General features: G+C 33.9%; 1 protein-coding gene across 2 annotated transcripts in view; it reads left to right on the top strand.

Moving 5' to 3' along the window:
• The first annotated feature begins 5,718 nt into the window (after positions 1–5,718).
• Positions 5,719–13,827, top strand: part of LOC121370983 (carnitine O-palmitoyltransferase 1, liver isoform-like) — a 54,128-nt gene continuing 46,019 nt past the window's right edge. For both annotated transcript variants that reach the window (XM_041496561.1, XM_041496560.1), the window contains exon 1: positions 5,719–5,832. The gene's annotated coding sequence lies outside the window, so the exon portion shown is untranslated. The remainder of the gene's footprint in view (positions 5,833–13,827) is intronic.

Genomic DNA, 13,827 nt, shown 5'->3' with positions numbered 1-13,827 from the left:
CAAATATAAAGAAAACAAGGATTGAATAGAAATTAAATATAACATTTGCACAAAACTTAGGGTCTAAACAATTAAACAGGACTATAGTATATAAATATTCTATAAATTGTTAAAAAAAATAAAGTTTTTTATTTTATGAAATGCTGCATAGAACGTGTACAACCCAAGCATTTCATAAGATTTTTATTTAGTAGTTTAACTTGTTTTTCCTTTCCAAATGTACGGTGTCAGTATTAATAGTCTGCTAATTTCGTGCAGTTTATTTCGATCTAAATAATATAAATGTTTTATGCATATTGTACCAAGGGCAATAACAATCAAAGCAAACTAAACTAAATATTTCCAAAAACTGTACATAACACGCACATCAAAAATTCAGGGGCCTTGAAATTTTAAGCGGCCACTCTAGTTTAGAGTGTCCTCCTGGCTACCTAGAAATTTACACTTATTTCTACCCCTGCAAATATATAGGCCCCTATATGTATATATTTACCATGGGATTTATAGGGGGCAGTCGTATACGGGGGTGGGAGAGGGGGGAGTATTATAACGGTATGCGTTTGCCCTAACAGCAGTTTTATACTGGTATAATATTACCGGGGGGGGGGGGGGGGGAGAACTATACTGGGGGCAGCAGTATACCGTTACACCGGTACCGGGCTGCGAACCCTGTACCTACCAGCTTAACCACGACACTAGAGAGTAGTGCAACGCACATTAAGTCAATACTGTTGTACGTCCCTTCGGACTACCACGACACCACCGAGGCCGGTACATTATATGTGACACCGGTATTTGTACTATCTTTTCATCAAATTTGTGTGGTCTTCATTTTTCATTTAATCTAATTTTAGAGTTCAATCAAGACATTCTCTATACTTGTATTTATTTTGCCCACTTCGGCTACTACATCTATTTATTTATTTATTTTTATTTTTAAAATAAAAGTATATGCAGTTAAATTACACACACGCACACACACGCATAATAATATATTATAAACGTTTTTTTTAAACTATTTTTTTTTTTTTTTTTTTTTTTGTGCGTGTGTGCAAATGCGTCTGTAGCAGGCCTGCAGTACGAAACTATAGGTTTTCTCCCCCTACCAAGATTGTCCCTACTACTCGAGATTTTGCCCATGTCATGTCATAGGGTTTTACGTGCACATTCAGAACAAGCTGTTGTAGCGCACGCCTGTCGTGGGCACAAGAGCCGGCCTTGGCCGGCTCCTCCGTCCATGACAGGAAAGGTGGGGGGGAGGGGAGAGGAGGGACTGCCTGCATTGGCGCACCAGCAGCCCGATTAAATCGGTAGCAGGCAGGTGGGGGGGGGGGGGGGGGGGGGGGGTTACTATGGAATTTGAATGGAGCTGTTAAATGCCAGAGAAAAGGGTGCGCAATTTTGATTGAGGGAATTTGGCGCAATTTTGAACGGTCGGTCGAAAGGTAAATGGCCAAGCTAATGTAGGTTTTGATATTAGTGAATCGATTTTGCCCCCTACCCCACTCCAGATATTGTACCTGCGGACGTGTATAATGTATAATGTATTAAACAATAAACAACAAATGTATAATGTATTAAACAATAAAGGTATACTTGTATCTCGGATACATACGCATACATATATATATATATATTATATATATATATATACACACACACACACACACACACACACACGTGTATATATATTTCTGGGTTTTTTTTTATTTACTCCGTTATGAATCAATGTAATTTGGTGGTTGTGGCACATTTGTAGATTTTGCTTCTGTTCAAGTTAAAGGACACCTTTTTGCATCTACATGTCGTTTTATGGTATTCTGCAGTTCTTCGGATTATGTGTGTGTGTGTGTGTGTGTGTGTGTGTGTGTGTGTGTGTGTGTGTGTGTGTGTGTGTGTGCATGTGTGCACACAACCTGCTTCAGCAATTATCTGCAATAAAATGAATGGTCATCGCCATATTTGTTTTCCTTTCTAAAAACACTGTTTCACATGGAGAATAATATGACATTTAACCATCCCATTCATACATTTTCCTTGAATATGCTACATAAGTGCATCTATACAAGAGGTAATTTAACCCTGGTTAAAAGCAACTTAGGTTAAATATGTGTAGTCTAGCAGAAGGCATATTGATACAGATCGGTTTACTAACAGTCATGATAATTGCCCCATCTCCTTTCTCCACCTGTATCTTATGAAACATTAGTTTTGTACACATTACTTAAATTTTAATTGCAATATCAATTCCAATACAGCCCAAGACAAAATCTGCAATATCCACTGACTACGTGTAAAACAACACATATATTATATACGTGTGTTAACCATTATTTACTCAGGTAAGTTTTTGTGTTTTATTAATATATATACCATGTTAAACCCAATCTAATTAAAATGAGCTCCACTATTACATGTGGATCTAACAGCAGCCAGTTGGAGCTCATGTCCACCAATCAAAACCTTACTTGCAGAATCATGCCAGTGATTTGAAAATAATTTGAAAACATTCCGAATTATCCTGAGGGTATACGACATGTTTCGTGTGAATTGCGAATGCCTTAAAACGTTTTATTTTATAAAATAAATAATTTGTAATGTAAAACTGAAGACTGATAACCCATCCCGTACGTATTGGTATGGTTCGCTGTACTGGCTCCCAAATAACGTTATGAAAGGCGAAGTGTGATTGGTCAATATTTAAATTATAATTTACAGACGAAATGTTACCTGGACATTGGAGACTATGCAGTGTTGTTAGCAATCTGATTAAAATTAGTTCTACTGGTCTAAATAAGGCATTCGTAATTCACACGAAACATGTCGTATACCCTCAGGATAATTCGGAATGTTTTCAAATTATTTTCAAATCACTGGCATGATTCTGCAAGTAAGGTTTTGATTGGTGGACATGAGCTCCAACTGGCTGCTGTTAGATCCACATGTAATAGTGGAGCTAATTTTAATTAGATTGATGTTAAACCCTATTATTAAAACAGTTATAGGTTTATTCGATGAGGTAACACTGTTTTAGTAGGTTGTAGACCGTGACATGAAAGTAATATGGGAGTTATTAATTGCTACCCTAACTTAGATTATGGAGGGCAATTTAAAATATTAATATTCACATGCCAAGGGAGTTATATATTATTCTCCTTGAACTAATCTCAGGGGAGTGATGGGTAGCTAGAGAGATATAACTCCCCTTAGATGACAAGATCTGAGGTTGGCTACATTTTATTATTGCTATTTTCTTTTCGCCTGCATTCAACCGGTAAAGAAGGCCAACATCATGAGATAATTTCACAATCTGTAAAAACTAAATCATTTCATTATTTCAAGAAACTGGGTTTGTTTTTTGTTTTTTAAAGAATAAAAGAATGTATTCAGTGGAACATTTTCAGTTGCCAATACATCTATATAATAAGAATGACAATAATAATACTGTAATTTAAAGTTGTAAAGTAACAACTTTGCAATTGTTTAATTATTACATTCTATTTGGAAATAAAATAATTATGTTAAATCAAAGATAATTATCTTGAATCATGCATATACATTTTATTATTATACATACAAATTATATATTTTGTAGCCCACATCATAATTATTATAATATTAATAATTATCTTATTATTTCAAAGTTGTTAAAATATATAATTAATATTACCTGAAAATTGCATCAACAAAAATTGTTCTACCCAACCTGCCTCTAGTCAGGTCCCCTCGACAATATAAGCTATACGGAAACATGTCGGTAATAAATATAGACTGTACTAATTCATATTCCCGTTGTTCGTTTCTGTTATATGACAACCCAAGCTGCTATAATACTCATAAGACATGCTGCAACTATGTGTTAGCTACAGAAAATAAATGACAATATGCAAGGCATGCAGAAAGTTAATATGATAACTTTATTCTATGTAAAACAGTAATCACTACGACTTTGCTTCACCCCCAAAGACCCGGATGATCGGTAACTAGGTATCAAGAAGATATAATCACCATATGCAATGATTACCGTTAACTCTTAATATATATCCACGGGAATTTAGTCAGCCTAGATCAAAGGGCTTTCGATTTACATAGCACCTATCATGTCACATTCATAGTGGGTAAGCTCTCGTTTCAGCTGATAAAAACTACATTACACATACACTAATATATGAATATATAATAGATTTCAAAGTTTATTTAAATTAAGAACCATACCTGAATTTGAATTGCCTTCCAATATTAAATATGACATTAATCAATATGGTTGTCAATATGTTATTCACAAGAAAACTACATATTGATAATCCTATGCTATATCTTAATGGAATTCCTCTTGATAATGTAACTTCCCACAAACATCTAGTGCTTACTTTAAACTCCAATGGTAGATGGACAGATCATATTAATGACATATATGCTAAAGCTTGTAAACGACTTAACATTTTACGTATGTTAAAATATAAATTAAATAGATACTCTCTAACTAAATTGTATGTTGCATTTATAAGACCAATCTTAGAATATGGTAATATAATTTGGGATAATTGTACAGCTGAAGAATCCAATACAATTGAGTCAGTGAAACTTGAAGCTGCCCGCATCATTACAGGACTTAGGAAAGGAACATCTCCAGACAAACTATATTATGAATTTGGTTGGGAACCTTTATATAAACGTCGCAAAAATAGTAAATTAATTCTAATGCATAAAATACTTAAAGGCGAAACACCTCAATATCTACTGGATGAAATCTTGCCATATATTAATCCCACTAATCGTTGATAAAAAAGGGAAATCCCAATCCTTCATCTACTCTCTATCTTTATGGAAATCGTAAATGTAACATTATCCATTGTCAGCTTCGTAACTATGCTAGCAACTTAAACTATCATTTATTTTTAAGTCATCTTTCTGATAGCACAAGCTGTGCACGTGGAGATAACTGTGAAAATAATTTTCATTATTTTTATGTCTGCCCTCTGTTCATCAGACAAAGATATGATTTATTTGCATCGTTACGGAATTACCTTGATATCTTAGACATTGACCTACTACTATCCGGGTCAATAAACCTACCAAATGAAGAAAACAATTTAATTTTTAACGCAGTACATAAATATATAGCTGAAAGTAAGAGATTCGAGTTGAACTAACTTATTATTCTGATATTACTGCCCCATATAAGGTTAGCTCCAACAATAGGATCATTACAATCATATTTTTTCTCGACTATCCCATTTCTATTCTATCTACTCTCTACCTTTTATTACTCGTATATTAAAAAATATTAATTATGTTAAATATTTTATGCCATTAGACATTGTTATTATGCATTAGATATATATGATTATGAATATTGTCTGATGTCCATCTTGTTTAGGAAAGCACTTATATAGGCTCTGCCTGTTGTGCAATCCTTTTAATTCTTGTTTGATCAATAAAATATCTCAGAACAAAACAATATGGCTGTCAGTGATCAAACATAGTCTGTGTAATTTTTTTTTCTTATTGATATTCAAGAATGGACACACCAAACCCTAAGTGGGGCAAACAGGTTTTTTGCGGGGGAAAACTGGCATACGTTTTGAAAGGCGAACTGGCATGGAGCTAACTGGCCGGGGCGAACAGGTTTGGGGACGAAACCTCAGGCATTATTTTTAGGTTAGCCTCACTATAATTTATTCATGCGTAGACTGGTTACTGTCCAAAGATAATTATTTATCACAACAGCAGTCTAACGTGCTGTTTTGGTGTGGTTTCGTTTGTTCAAGGAAAACATTCACATTTCCTACAACTGGATAATATTTAAGATCGTCTAATCAAACACAGAAGGTAGCATATTCTAGCAACAATTAACTTTTTAGTTGCTTGTATTATTGTTTATTATATACTGTGAATAATGGATACGCAAACAGGCATTCGTCGCATTGTGACTGTCACTTCAAGTTCATTGATCGAGTCGATTTGCCGAACATTGATGATTGAAATCTGAAATTGAAAAACAAAATATACGAATCACATTTGATAAAAGTTAAAACACCCTAATTGTGTGTATATTTAGGGTTTTATAGGCCTGTAAAGTGTAAGATATTTGAGACTGACATATGTTTACTGGTTGCACTGCACATTATGTTGCTGAACATTAAATATTTTGATACTGTCTGATTCTCTGAATCAGCGAATCATGTCCTCTGACCTGTTGACTCTTAAACTCTAAAAGTTAAAGCCTTTAACATATGGACAATAATAAAATGGAATAGCTTGAGCTATGATCAAAATATTTTTTACTATTTGGGTAAGATTGCCATTGCAATTTGCCATATATATGAGAAAATAAATTGCCACATTAGGTTTATTATGAAATTTTGTGATAATCTCTCACGAAAGCCAAGTTTTCCTCCAAAGAAACATGCCGCTAAGCTATAGATGTTTCCGCTATATTTTGACAAACGTCATATATTTTCGATAGTTTCATTGGCTGTCTATTTTTGTCCTTGTAGGCTAATGGTAATGTAGTGTCTGCACCCCATGCAATAATTTACATCAAATTCTTCTTTTAAAAATAAAATCATAAAATGTTTGAAATGAGTAAAAAAAATATTGAATAATTTTCAGAATAATAAATAGTTTTAACTGAAAACATAATAACCGGCCTCAGTGGCGTCGTGGTTAGGCCATCAGTCTACAGGCTGGTAGGCACTGGGTTCGGATCCCAGTCGAGGCATGGCTCAATGGGTAGGTGTAAACCACTTGCACCAACCAGTGATCCATAACTGGTTCAACAAAGGCCATGGTTTGTACTATCCTGCCTGTGGGAAGTGCAAATAAAAGATCCCTTGCTGCTAATCAGAAAGAGTAGCCCATGTATTGGCGACAGCGGGTTTCCTCTCCAAATCTGTGTGGTTGGTCCTTAACCATATGCTTGATGCCATATAACCGTAAATAAAATGTATTGAGTGCTTCATTAAATAAAACATTTCTTTCTTTTTTCTGAAAACATAAATTTGCATGATGTTCATTTCATAGCTTAATGTCTATTCCTCTTGTTCTATGTATGAAGGGAACCTTAAGTACTTTGACAGAGGTAGAGAAGTATATAGTTTCATAAAATCTAACCAAACCACCTTGATTTGTACTAAATCTAAATGTACATGTAAACAGGACCCCACCAAAAATTACTGAAAAAAAACTAACTTTGCTGTGAATGACATAATGGTTAACCCAAATAGTCATCCATGGTTTTTATTGTTCGATCAGTGTAAGGATCATGTGGAATATCATCTAACTTTGACAGGTCTAATGTCAGCATAGCAGACAATAACTTAAATTTGCAGGTATTTCTGATAACTGGAGTTCACTATGTTTGGCATTTTATTTGTACCAAAATATTGCATTAATGCAAAAACATAACATGCATTATAATAATGATAATATTTATCATATTATAATTAAAACATAAAGTTTGTAGCTTGACTTGAAGCATTTTTAATGTTGAGAGAAAAAAACAACACTTTGTTGTTTCTGTTCAGGCTGATAGTAACGTAATATCTTGCATAATCTCGCAATACATGCAGTTACACAGTATCGAAAACATATGTTGATTGAAATTGTTTGATGGTACGATAATAACTTGTCAGTTGTGTGGTATGATCAGAAAGTTGTTTATGTTTAGTTATCAAAACTGTTTTTTTTATTACCTTATCGCATTCCGTCCTTTTAACATAAAAATGCTAACAGTACTGTGCATGCTCATTCCAACCAGCAGATACATGTATACATGTATTTAGTCCTTCACATTTGAAATGTTTAGGCATTATTTTTAGGTAAATGACAAAAAAACACTTCTGAGATAAATTTAAGATGCAGTTGAGAGTGCGATTGCACACACCAGATAGGAAGAACTGGATTTAACATTATTGTTTACCTTGCTCTCGAGCACTCTGTTGTTCAAGAGTTAAACATATATTTATAATCGCTGTCTGCAATTTTACATTGCGATTTAAATTTTTTTTTATCTGGTGACTAAAATGTTTCATACAGTCGTATATATATATATAAAATAGAATTAGGTGCCATCTGTCTCATAGATGTCAACGTTAATGTAGAGGGCTGTTTTATATGTTTTATTTATAACGTAGACACAGTAAACATTACTAACATTGTAACATGTTGGTGTAAACAAGTAGCAGGTCATCATTTTCTACTACATTGTCAGGGTTTCTGCAGGAGGGTAAAGCAGGTATCCGTGGTGCCATACCCATACTTTTTTGCATATTTAAAAAAAGTTAACATTTTGACAAAATTAATTACTCTTATTATTAATGTATGATTTCTTAACCCTAATCCTAAACATAACCTACATTCTTTCTGATGGAGCACCACCACCCCCCCCCCCCCCCCCCCCCCCCCCCCCCCCCCCCCCCCCCCCCCCCCCCCCCCCCCCCCCCCCGCCCTCTTGACTGTGGTTGCATTCAATTCCCTAGCGCCATACTAAAAAAAAAATTCTGGCAGAAACACTGATTGCGTACATGTACTTTTTGTTTGAACAAGGATACATTGTATCAAAATGCCAATGTTAGCTTAAAATCATTGACATGGGTATATGTCAAATAATGTGTTAATAATATAATATATTATCTCTCGGTATACTATCATATGAGAGAATTAAAACAAATAAATGTCCCCTGTTACTGTCATGTAATTGAAAATAGGTCAGCCTGAACCACATCTGGGCAAGTGCTTGGTTTTAAGTTACCTAGAAGTAAAATAAAATAAAAATAATAATAACACCTTAGTTCATTAATGGGAGAGTAAACTCAAACATGAGCCTTATGTGTTGAAAAGATGCATACCTGGATCACCAATACATACTGACAATTTAACAAATGAAAAACTCATAATTTTAGAGTTAATGAAAAATGTGATTATTCCTGCTAACTGGGGATAGCCGTTTTCGAGGCATTCAGTTCAGCTTGGGGCGAAGTGATGTCAGCTCTGACCAACTCCTGTTTGCACAGTGTAAACAAAAGCAGTAATTTATGACAAGGTGTTTCTCTTTGATCAACCTGACTTAATATAATAAACTATTGAACTAAATATATTTAAAGTTGCCTTAACAGAATGAAATAGGGTTATAGTATTTTTCTTTGTTAAATAATCCAAAGGAAAAATGTATACTATTGGGCCTATTGGTAATCTACATTGGAGCAAAAACGACAACCCACGATACCCAAGTGATAATTTTTTTTTGGGGGGGGACTGTGATTTTAGATGGGGAAAGTCTACTAAATCAATAGTTTAACGGAAGTATTTACAGTAATAAACCATGTCCATTACCATTTTAGGAGCAACAGGTTATTACACAATACTGGTATGTATTTTTGTGTCTAGACAGTGGTAATTAATTGGCTTGTCTGGTTACCTATCAAACACACACCTGCCAATTAGGAATCACAAAATAGAGCAATTAACTAAGAAAACACTCTGTGTATCATTTCAGTACGTAGGTTAATTAATGCATGGACAAAACATGGTACAATTATTTCGACTTATTGTGTAGCCACTTTGACAATGGTGGTTTAATTTGTATTGAAAAATAATATATACTGATTATTGGTTTACTGGGATGGATATTATTACAGAACATTGCGAATATCACATACACTTGTTTCTTCAGTTCTAAGACTTAATTCCTGTTGTGGCACGTTAAGTATTACATAACTAACGGGTCTCCAGAGGGCGTATTCACTGGGATGGTACAAGATGGCTGTGTCCGTTATATATAATAGCCGTCACATTTAACTGTTTTATTAATTAAATATAAGATTATACTTGTTGATAAATATTAAGCAATAATGTGCATTATATATTGTTGGATATGCATACCAGTCCAAAAGCCTTGCTTAAGCATTCCTTTAACCATGCCTCTCTGTAGCACAACAGTTAAACTGTATAATGGTTTTTGAAATTTAAGCTTGTTTGTTAAACTTAAAGAGGATTATCATGAGTTTGCTGCATTGTGAGATGTTTTGACTAATGAAATCTTTAAACGACTAAAATTACGTATTAAATATGTTTTCTTGTTTAGAATATCAGTGTCAGTATATTCAATGTGTTTCTGGTCTCCCAATAATATTGTACGTACAAAAAACATATGTACACACATATGTACATGGGGAAAACAATGAAGTTTGAACAAAAATAGGACAATAATATAAATACATTTAATATACAGTCACTAATTATTATATTATACAAAACTTATAATTAATATACATGCATAATTCCAGTCATTAAAAAAGTCTGCAGGTATTGGTCACCAACATCTTGACAGTTGCAGCAGACTGGACAGTTCCCTTAAAGGGACTTAAATTTGCCTTTTAGTGCTGCAAATTTAGCACGATTCTATGCTTCCATGACTTCCAGATTTTGGGTCAGAAGCATAATTATATTGAGCTGGAATCTCAAAATATCTGCATTACATCATTTTATGATTCTGGTAGAATCGTAAAAAAAAAAAATGCATTAATTTGTTACATACATCAGTGTTCGAGATTAAATTTTTTGGCCAGTATCCCACTTGGATACTAACATTTAAAAATCTGGTATCCCACCTGAGAATTTAGTATTATATGGCATCCCGTTGGGATACTGGGTTCTTGAAGTCTGGTATCCAAAATTAAATTATGGTATCCCCGGTATATCGGGATACCGTTAATCTCGAACACTGTACATGTATCTACTGACCAGTAATACACTATAAAAGGTTCACAGAATTCTGTTGAATTCTTGTGCCAAGAAATATGTAACTATATCATGCATGATAGCCAGGCAGTATTTAGCAGGAAGCCATGCTTAGAATTGCGAATCCCAGATTTTGGGTCAGAAGTGTAAGATTATGAGATGTACAATTATAACTACAGATCTTTATGACCTATGGGTAAAAATATGGGGGCGGGTAGATGTTTGTAGAGGGTGTTTTTTATTTATTTTAAATTTAATTTAATTTAATTTTGTAACACTTGGTTTTTTTATATTAATAGGCTATAGTGAATAAAATGTAATGAAATTGAAGTTCACAGTGTATTTAAAAATACAGCTAACTTTGACAGTTTTGTGATGTCATCTCACTATTATTACACAATTGGTATATCAAAGGCTGTGGGATAGTGCATATAAAAGATCCCTTGCTGCTAATCGAAAAGAGTAGCTAATGAAGTGGCGACAGCAGGTTTCCTCTCTCATTATCTGTGTGGTCCTTCACCATATGTTTGACGCCATATAACTAAATAAAATGTATCAAGTGCGTCGTTAAATAAAACATTTGTTTCTTTTATCTCTCACTATTATTAATAAAATATTTCATCTCACAATTATTGTAAACTAATTTTATTCAGTGTATGCATTTCACTGTAATTTGGCGACATACTCGTATTGTTCCCATGATTGCTATGCGTGTGCATGTTTTCGACCACATGCGTGAAGACTGAAATAAGTAGCCAATACAAAACTGCAGTTTAGTATCCATTGATGCAAACAACTGTTGTATCTGACAAATTAACGTGTGAGTGATGAAGGAAGGAAATGTTTTATTTAAAGATGCACTCAACACATTTTATTTATGGTTCTATGGTGACAGACATATGGTTATGGACCACACAGATATTGAGAGAGAAAAACCGCTGTCGCCACTTCATGAGCTACTCTTTTTGATTAGCTGCAAGGGATCTTTGATATGCACCATCCCACAGACAGGATAGTACATACCACAGCCTTTGTTACACCAGTGGTGGAACACTGGCTGGAATGAGAAATAGCCCAGTGGGTCCACCAATGGGGATCGATCCTAGACCGACCACGCATCAAGCAAACACTTTACCACTGGGCTACATCCCGTCCCTGTGAGTGATGAAAGCGTTTATACTGTGCGACTGTATCTTGACTTTGGTCAAACACATTTTGAAAAGCAAACTTAAGATTTTTGTTTCCATATATGTTGAGCACATGCCGTTAATTAATACATGTAATTGTGTTGATTAAAATAAGCAAGCATAGCCATTGGATGCCATTGTTAGGTAGATTGTGTAATCGTTCATTCACATTATCACAACTAAAGATAGAAATCGGTTTACCCAAAACTTTGGCCAGTTGCAAATTTTATTAACCAACCAACAACGTGAGGCCAGTGTATTTTGAACAAATTGTAGCCTCCACACCATGTAACATTATTTCCATATCGGCTGAAATGTACGTCCACGATTATTCTCATATTTAATCATTCTTTTTTGTAAGACTTATATTGAAAATTCATTGCAGTGAATAATTAAATTATTAATTGCAGCAAAAATGCAGCTGGTATAAATTTAAGCTCTGTCTGAATGGAGCAGCCACATGAACCAGACTGCACACACATGCCCCATCCTTTGTAAATGAGCCATCATTGGTGGTACTGGCTACCAGTTGATTTATGTAACGGCTTGTGTTGGGAATCAGTGGGAGTTTCATCATAAATCGTCAGTTGTAATCAGTTTGCACCAACTGATCAACTTTAAGTTGCAATATTGGTTAGAATTGAACATAAGAAGGATCTGAATTATAGGAAATATATGCACCTACACAAGTTTTTTTTGTCCTGTTCACTGGGACTGATCCCACAGATTGCTGATTTTACTGTTACAGTAATAACTGTTTAAAGGGACTGTCCTGAGTTTCCTGCATTGTAAGATGTTTCTGTCTAATAAAATCTTTTGACATCTAAAAATACACATTAAATATATTTTCTTGTTTAGAATGTCAGTGTCTGTATATTCAGTGTGTTTCTGGTTGTCTTAATATTTGTAAGAAGCCCAAACTTGATTTTGTCTTCAAATAATTTTGTACGTACAAAAAAAGAATATTTTAGGAAATAAAATGAAATTTAACCTAGTACAAATACTAGAACGATCAGAAACATGTTTAATATACAGCCATTAATACTTTATGCATAAAAATATATTTGATATGTAATTACAGTCTTTAAAAAGTCTCTGTTAGTCGATAACATCTAAACAATGGCAGCAAACACAGGAATGTCCCTTTAATATCTTTATTCTTTGTGTACAAATGAAAATAAATACCAACCCCAACATATTTACATCAATTTCATCATCTAAACTGGAGGAACAGTTATAGTTAACATTTTATCAATTATGGATTTTTAAAATAACTGATAAATGTTTTTATTATAATTGATCATTGGAAATTAACATAATTGTATCACTAAACAAGAACTTATGTTATATGGCTCACCCTACACATTACCAAATTAGTCAATTGCTAATTATTATACAAAGTGGCTACAACATTCTTTGTTTGGCTAATAATTGTTTCTTTAAATTAACCACTTTTTAATAATTTTCATTGAAAATTCAAGGAATTATTTATTTTGTATATTTGTGAAAATTGGCTCAAACTAAATTCTTTCCAGTTTGAGCCCTGATGTTATATATGTAGATACACTGAGTGGTTATGTCATAAACTTGGTTTATCCTTCATGTGTTTAATATGTGTTTACATGTAACTGATCCTCATAATATAGCGTAATTGTACATGGCCTCAAACCAGGTAGATTAACATACCACATTTATGTGTGCATATAATTCTAAGTAGTATCGTATTAATTTAAGTTATCCATTGTAGCAACCAAATTGTTATAAGCTTCAAATAATCTTATGTTAAACTAATTTTGTATCATTCTTACAGCTCGGGGTCTCAGTAATAGTTGTTTTTAATTACAGGAGGATTAAGTTCAGTTGGGCATGACGTCTTAACCAGTAAACAAGTCTCTGC

The sequence above is a fragment of the Gigantopelta aegis genome, chromosome 4 (assembly GCF_016097555.1).
Source record: "Gigantopelta aegis isolate Gae_Host chromosome 4, Gae_host_genome, whole genome shotgun sequence".
Classification (NCBI taxonomy): Eukaryota; Metazoa; Mollusca; class Gastropoda; order Neomphalida; family Peltospiridae; genus Gigantopelta; species Gigantopelta aegis.
This window is presented reverse-complemented; position numbering and strand designations above follow the sequence as displayed.